Source organism: Gossypium raimondii, chromosome 3 (assembly GCF_025698545.1).
Source record: "Gossypium raimondii isolate GPD5lz chromosome 3, ASM2569854v1, whole genome shotgun sequence".
NCBI classification, from domain to species: domain Eukaryota; kingdom Viridiplantae; phylum Streptophyta; class Magnoliopsida; order Malvales; family Malvaceae; genus Gossypium; species Gossypium raimondii.
Window position 1 is genome coordinate 25,816,800 of NC_068567.1, and position 8,745 is coordinate 25,825,544.

The following is an 8,745-nucleotide window of genomic DNA, read 5'->3' on the forward strand; positions in this document are numbered from 1 at the left end:
GGTGGATCTTTAATTTTGAGTAGGAATCCAAATATTAATGGATCTCTAAGCTCAAAATAGGTCTCATAAGAGGTTTTTAATCTTAAAACCAAAAGATCAAACACATTTTATGGATCAATTTTGAGAAATTTGAATTTGATCAAGAACATGGATGATTTTTTTGGAAAATTATGAAACGGATTAAATGATGAAATTAAAACTTAGAATACATGTTAATGAACTAGGAATGAAGATTAGAAGTGGTTTGAGGTGCTAAGAAGGGAGTTTAGTTGTGGAATTCCATACTTTGCCTTAGTTGTGCAACATGCGTAAGGTAGTTTAGAGCAATGATTTAGATTCATATACTTTATCAAATTATGTGTTTCTTGTTGCTATTGTTAGTTTGTAATGCATACTTTGTTTTTTTTTTTTGAAGCTCCACATCAAGATGAGGAACATGCAAATCAGAATTGAAGCTCAAACTTGCTTGTTTGAACACAATTTTGCTTAAAGAGCTAAATGTGGAGATGGGTGATATTAAGGGTAAATTGGTAAATTGGTTTGATTATGTGTTAAATTAAAGGTTTAATTGGTGTTATTAATGACTTAATTGCATATTAGATTGTTGGATTTGCAAAAATAGGTTTTATTTTATAAAAGAGCAAAGTGACAATTAGTTTGGTAAGTTGTGTATTATGCTTTTAGCATGAATAAACTCTATGGAATAAATTGATATTTGGAGCATGAATTGTTGATTTATTGAACATTTGATAAAGGTGTTCTAATTGGTATATGAATATTGAGAAAATGATATTTTCTATGCTTAATTTTATTGATGTTAAAATTGCTTAGCAACATGCTTTTACTTGCATTTTAACCTCCTAAATTAAGTGATTAAACAACAGATTTTATGCCTTGTATGTATGATTATATTGCCAACATTGCATGGTGGATCCATTGGATATAGTTGGCATGCCATAGGATTTGTGAGTACTCACCATTATTTGTGATATTGTGAACATATGGCTCTTGGTGGACTGATTTATTTAAAGTAGATAAGGGAGTGTTGAGCTTGAGTCTCCACTCATCGGGTTATCTGAGGTTCTATAAGGGAGCGTGTGGCTTCGGCCTGTTCAATTCGAAGGATTGTACTTGATTTGTGGGAGTTCAAAGATTCGTTTATCCAATGTATGATCACACATTTTCTTATTGCCATGGATGTATTATGCCAATATAATTGATTGATTGTGCCAATATAATTGAATGTGATTTTACATGCCATGGAAAAATTGATTCTTAATTCTTGAAATAGCATGTGATGTTATGGTGAAATGTTAACATGTTGTGACTGAAAATTTAATGCTTAATTGCTTTGATTTATGCATGATTGGGTGCAAATTACTTGATTTTTTTTCTATCATTCACTGAGCTTTTTAAGCTCACATCGCCACATTTCGTGCAGAGAATTTCTGGGCATAAGGAGTTAAGAAGCGAGTGCAAGGGCGATCCAAGAATAAGGCTTAGTAATGGCTTAAGAAATTTACTTTAGAGACTATATAAAGGCATTGTGATGCTTTTGGGACTAGTGTTATTTTACTTGTAATGGACATTGGATATTAAATTTTGGACTTTAGTTTTGGTGATTTTATAATTGCTTTAATACATGATTTTATGTCTAATTGATGTTTGATTTATGGTATGTTGATGAGTGTTCATACAATGGTTGATAACACCGTGTAGGAAGCATGTATTTTTTACTAACAATGTTTAATTGAAGCTTACCATGGAGTGGATTGCTTGTGATTAAGGTTTGTAGCTTGTATGAATTAATTGGCATTTGCTAAGCGTGTAATTGGGTGTTAAATTTTGATTAATTGTTGCACATTTGTTGTAGATAAATTAAATTAGAGATATACGGATTTTTATGGTAATTAATTGTAGTTATTTCAAGTTTAATGGGTCAATAAACTATGTAAAATTGGGTAATTAAAACGAATTTTTGACAAAATATGTGCAATGGTTTGCACATGGGCATGTGTCTTTTCACACGGACGTGTGGGTTTTTGAGGGTTTGATTTTTAGTTTTTGTAATCTAGTACTCTAATTTGCTTAATTTATAATTTAGTTCTAAAACTTGATTAGATTAATTGAAGTCTTTATTGATAGGGAAACTGTGTAATATTTTAGGGTTAAACTTGTAACTGTTAATATTTGTAGAAACACTCTTAATTTTTAATTTGGAAAATATTCTAAAAGCTTGTAAAAGTTACGATTTAGTCCCTAATAATAAAACTTGAATTAGAAATATTAAATGAACTCGAATTAAGTTGAATTTTTTAGGGTTTGCATAATTTAACTAAAAGAAGGTTAGTAACTATTTAGAAAAAATAGGGATAGTTTAACCTTAGGTGATAAAATGACAAAAATACCCTTAGGTTTAAATACTTAAAAAAAGTTTAAACATAGTTCACAAATTGCTTCTGCATTAATAAATTATAGTTAATTAGTCATAAATGAGGTGTTATAAGGTTGGGGTGTGCGTCGGGTGGTCGTTGGCTGGAGGGTCACTTTGGTGGCTAATGTAACACTTCGAACTCATGACAGCCTGTCTCGGTCGGGTTTAGGGTGTCACAGACTTGATTAAGCAATGAACAATTATAAAAATAACAAAAGAAATTGAAAAATTGAACACAAAAATTTAACATAGAAAAACCCCTCCAAAGAGGATAAAAAACCACGGGTGAAGATAATTTTACTATAATGGCAAAATAATGAATAATACAAAAAAGATGGAGATAAAAACTAAACCCCAAAACCCGAAAAGAAAGAACCGTCAAAACGTAAACACAAAATACTCCGAAAATGTTATGAGTTTTAATCTTTTAATGGGTGTATTTCCTAAGGTTGTAAAAGAGTCTATTTATAGGCTAAATTTATAGGTCAAATAATAAAAAAATAATCTAGACTAATCATAGTTCGGCTGAAACAAATAATCAGAGTTTAACTAAGAGATTATCTCTCAAATTTGATGAAATATAATGCATACTCAACATATTCAAATGTAGATACATGAAAATATGTAAAACCATATATATATATATTTATATTCATATAAATACATATGATATCAATTTAATTTATAAAATATACATATTATTTTACCAAATATCATTAATTCACCTTTATTTATCAACAGCAACAAATGCACATGTTAAGAGAGATTGTTATTTTAACATACATAAGAAAATGGGGGGGGAAGAAAAAGAGGGTAATTACATAGGGTGAATAAGTTAGATAATCCTGGTGAAATTAAACAAGAGATGGTTGAAAATATAGAGTAAATACAAAACATAAACAAATATATATGTAACACCCTATACCAGACCCCATCCTGGGTTTGGATACCAAAGGTCACAAGAAACCCGAATCACTTAACAAATTTTATCCGAGTATAAACGAACTTAATCAATATCAAGTGGTACATCCATCACTACCCATCAACCCTTACTCGATTTCCAAAGATAACGACAAATGCAAGAATTAAATTCCAATTATATTGTATATCATACAAGTTTTCAATCCTTACAATTGTCCTACCTTATTAATCAAGAATAATTATCTACAATAACTTAAAACTTAAGACTTTATTACAAATATACTCAATTAATCCCTGAGGTGTGGCCTCCAGGGTGCCCCTCTATATACATGAAACAGTTAACAAACCTGTCACACAAATTCAGCTGTAACACCCTATACTCGGCTTGGACGCCAAGCCCGAATACGGGATGCCACACCATCGTCTCATGTCATATACAATAAGTAAAAATTTATTCTAAACAAAACGTCTTCCATTTTAGTATTCGTATAGGTTTTAAGTCAATTATACTTGTTAGTTATCAATGTTACATGCTAACCATACATCAAATAGTCTTATAATAATAATTAAACATGCATAAAGTCCATTTAACAAAATTCTCAAACCAAGTTTGTAGGTATCGATACTAAAGGAGTGGTATCGATATTTTCTTTAAGTGGTATCGATACCACATGAAAAATCGATACCAAACTTGCCTTTTGTTTCTCACCCAAAATTCTCAAATGTTGAAAACTATCGATACCTTTCGTAAGGTATCGATAAATTTACCCCGAGTATTGATACTAGGGCTAAGGTATTGATACCAATTCTATATTCTGGCTCTTTGCACTTATGAAGTTGCAAAGGTATCGTTTTCTAAAACCAAATATTGATACATCTGCTCCAAATTATAAAATCTCAACATACATCAACATTTAAACCATGCAAACTTAATCCTAAACAATATGCTTCATTCACCTAGTTAAAGAAACATCAATATATCCGAAATAGCAGTCCCAATATCATGTTCAAGTCCATAAACTTCCAAACATATATATCATGCAACCAACCCAAAAATTAACTTAGCATAACCGATATAAAATCTACCACATTGGTCTATCACATTACCTTTATTCCCTAAACATAAATAAGCATATAACACCTACTAATAGAAGTTAAATAATTGGCTTGGATCACTCCCTTGAAGATCACACAGTTCACACCGACACTACTTATCTACAATGGTTAAAAAGGAGTGGGTGAGCACAAGCTCTGTGAATGCTCAGAATAACCACTAGGCAAACAAGTCGTCATGCATCAACCAATCAACTTATAGCATTTTTCCAAAACGTTTTTAACTTAGAGCCATAATTTACATATTTAATCATTTTTCATGTATCCCTTTTTTTCTCATTTATATACGAATATTTAGGTATATATTCCGATACATATTAATCACATATAGTCACGTATAATCCCATTTAAACGCAATTTATAATAATTTACATAGCATCCATATACTCGTTTAGGCATACAACACATTCCACCTATATAAACTTTTTAAGATAATTTGACACTTGATTTATGAAACATAAAAGTGAGCTCTATCATCACTCATCTGATACACGAATCTCTAACACACCACACATAGACTCATAGAGTTGAACATATCTCATAAGTGTAACTTATAGCTAACACTCTCCAACACACCAAACACACATATTTTGGTGAATGGAGCTTAGCTCGCATTCCCTTATATCTCCAAAAACTGTCCCTGGGCCTCAACCCCCCAAATATCACAACACATATAAGTGAGTACTCACAATCATATGACATGTCAACTATATCCAACGGTCTCATGAAGTCACAAGGCCAAAATATCCACACTGTCATCAAATATTACTTTACCGATTATTCATACATATTCTCTACATAACCATATCATTAGCATATTATACACACTGTCACATGGCATGGATAACATACCCTCATATTTATCATCACAACAATCATCACAACATGTTCATATTTTGTCACATCATAACTGTCTTTATCACAATTTACAAACATATTTATTACATATTTAGCATAAGTAAAAGAAAACTTACACTCGAAATTTAGAGAAGGGCTTTAGGCTACGTCTAAATTCCCAAATACACAACAAATTGCTTACGAGTATCTATTCCAAAACACTCACCAAAATATACACTTTTGTCGAAAACCGAAAACTTAAACAAGCTTTTCTTTGCCTTTATCTCTACTCGTTAAAGGCCCTATTAATTCCGACACTTCAACAAGACAAACCACACAAACACACATTCAACAATCAGTCACCAACTTTGTTAAAACAGTCACAAACATAAGCCTAAGATACCTTATCTTTTAACCAAAACTTTCAACATAGAAAACTTTAGATTCAAATAACACAATCTATGCTTAATATTTTTGCATACAAGAAATTCCATTCATCTACGGCTAATTATCAACTTTTAAACTACACAAAAATACACATTTTAAGGTATCAAAATAATTCGACAAATTTTGGCCTTTATGATGAAAATTCATTAAAACCCAAGAAATCCTTGACGAAACTTTAAAGTAACTTTAGAAAACTTCTAATTAGATTAAAACAAGTTGAAAAACACTTTAAAACCAAGTTTTGATCCACAAACCCGAAATCCACCATTAATGACCAAAATTTTGGCTTTTATCTAAAACATGCATTTTAAGGGTTAGAAATTCGAATTAAAAGTCTAAATAACATTCAAAACTAATAGAAAGATGATTGGTTACCTTGAATGCTGAAAAATGATGATTTTGACATAACCCGAAAAATCCATGTTTTGGAAAAGGTTAAGAAGATGATGAAGTTTTGGCTAATTATCTTGGTTTTTATGGAGATTTAAAGTTCAAGGGTGTTATAATTCAAATGTAATTAGGATTTGAAGATCAAAAGAAATTAGAAGAGAAACAGGAGAGCAAAAATGGCACAAGGAAGTGAGGAGCAAAACTTAACCTGAAACAAAGCTGTTGAGTGGGGGTTTTTAGGTTGATTTTGAAATTCTGGTCTAATTGCTTCATAAAAACTCCCCGTTTTGACTATTTTACAATTCAGTCCTATTTTCCAAAATCAAGGATATTTAAAACTGATTTTCAAAAATTGACTTGATTTTATGAAAGCCGTTGTTGAAAACATTATCGATTACCAAACTTAAGAAATTTTGAGTTCATATAGGCCAAAATTCCTAAAATACCCCTTAAACTCCTAAACCCTATCTTGGGGAGTGACATCAGCAGTGTCTAGCTTGGTCCCTCCACTCAATCCCCCAATCAAACATCTACTCTGCATACAAGGTAATTAATTCATAAGTTCAGATGAATTTAGTGAGATCTTCTACATTGGTATTCATAGAAGACTTTTCAACTAGGAAAATGAGATTTTTTGTGCAAAAATTAAACTCCCTATTTTTCGTAGGGCAATCCATGATTTCACTGGCGTAGCCACTAACTTGTTTCCCCTAAGCTAACTACCGGCGGACTTAACCACAAGTCTGGCCATGATTGTATTCTACCAATCAATAATTTCTTATGGGTTTTGATCTTGTTTATCCTCGTTCCATACTTTCATTATGCTTTCTATGATACAACTCATCACTGATACCTGCATTCACAAACATAGATTGACGACAATTGTTGGTAGTTTAACCAAGATTTCTTCATAACTGTGGATTCTTACCTTAATCCCATTAATCCACACCGAACTCCATAAGTATTTATTGTACTATCTCCGCAAGTATTTTCTTTTCGATTTGGGCCGTGCTTGGTCTCTTTTCTGAATAAGGACTCTTCCGAATGTCACTCTAGTGAGCCAGTAGATACCATTCCACAATGTCGCCTAACTCCCTTGAATCCCAAAACAATCCACAAATTCCTCCAATACATTAGTTTACTATCTTCAACTAGCCTGTCAAAGTAACATCATAGACATGCATATTACTCAAGTCAATGTACAATTTACTATTTCACATAGTACGCCATTTATCACTTAATCAATCCAGTGTACATTCTTATACAGTTTTATGCACATTCAGCATACTTATTCACTATTTCATACACAACAGCGAAACCAGACACACTCAGAATAAACATAAAACACAAATCATTCAACCACATATTATCATCAATCACCCAAAGATGAAGTACAGAAACTCACCTGAACTCCTTTCATCTTTATTAGCTTAGCTTTTCCAAATGCTAGAGCCTCCATCGTTCTGGCAACTAAGCACGACAACTATAATACAATTTAAACCAAGAACATTTATACTTTAGAAACCAATATCCAGTAACATGCAGAAATCTTTTAGAATTCTTTCAGAAATTCTTAACTTCCTTCTCTTTTATTCAAATCAATGAAGGTAGAAAGGTTAAGGGTCTTACTAGGTTGCGCTATTCTCTATTGTTAGACCTTAAAATTCAGTTTCTACTCTCCATGCAGAGCCTTTCCTTAAACCCTCCCTTCTTCGGTACAATCGGAGAAGATGATGCATATTAGATGGAAACAAAATTAAAAAGAATTCCTTTTACAAGAATTCCCCCTTCACCTAGATATATATTCTTTTGCACAGTCTCCAAATCTCAATTAGTCATCCATCAATAATCATTGTGTCTCCCACCAGGAAACCAGTCGGTTCTATCTTAACCAAACCAAAATTGAAACTCAACTAATTACTCATCTGCCATAAAATTTTCCAAAATTTCTAATTGAGTCTGCCAATTCACTATTTCATTCAATTAGCTCCCTTTGCCCCTTTAAATTTGGGACCTCAAAGAAAGCTAAGTGTGACAATATATATATAACCATGGCCATTAGGATACCTGCAAGTGACACTTGAACATAAAAAAATATTTATAACTAGGATAAAAATAAAACAATATACATGTATATATAGAGAGAGGACAAGGTCAGGGGTGTTGGTGTGAAATCAATTAATAATACTAAACTAAAACTAAAACTAACACCATCACCATTTGTTTTCAACAACTCCAAAAATAAATAAAAAGAAGGCAAGTAAAGTAAAGCCAATGATATTTATTTTCAACCAAATCAGTATTTTTAATATAAAAATAAGTAACTAAAATATTTTTGCTAAAATAATAATAACAACAACAAGGTATAAAACTTAGCATCTATGTAACACTGCTAACCCATATCTCTCGCCGGAACCGGGTTACAGAGCATTATCGGAGATTACAGATCAAACAGAAAGAAATCTCAAACATTTTATATCATCAAAACAAGTCATCAAAGCATCATTTTAATCCAAATTATAAACTCTCCAAAATAGATCTTATAACTTCATTTACAATCAAACCAAAAAATAACTAATATTTAGACACTTTAGGTACATGCC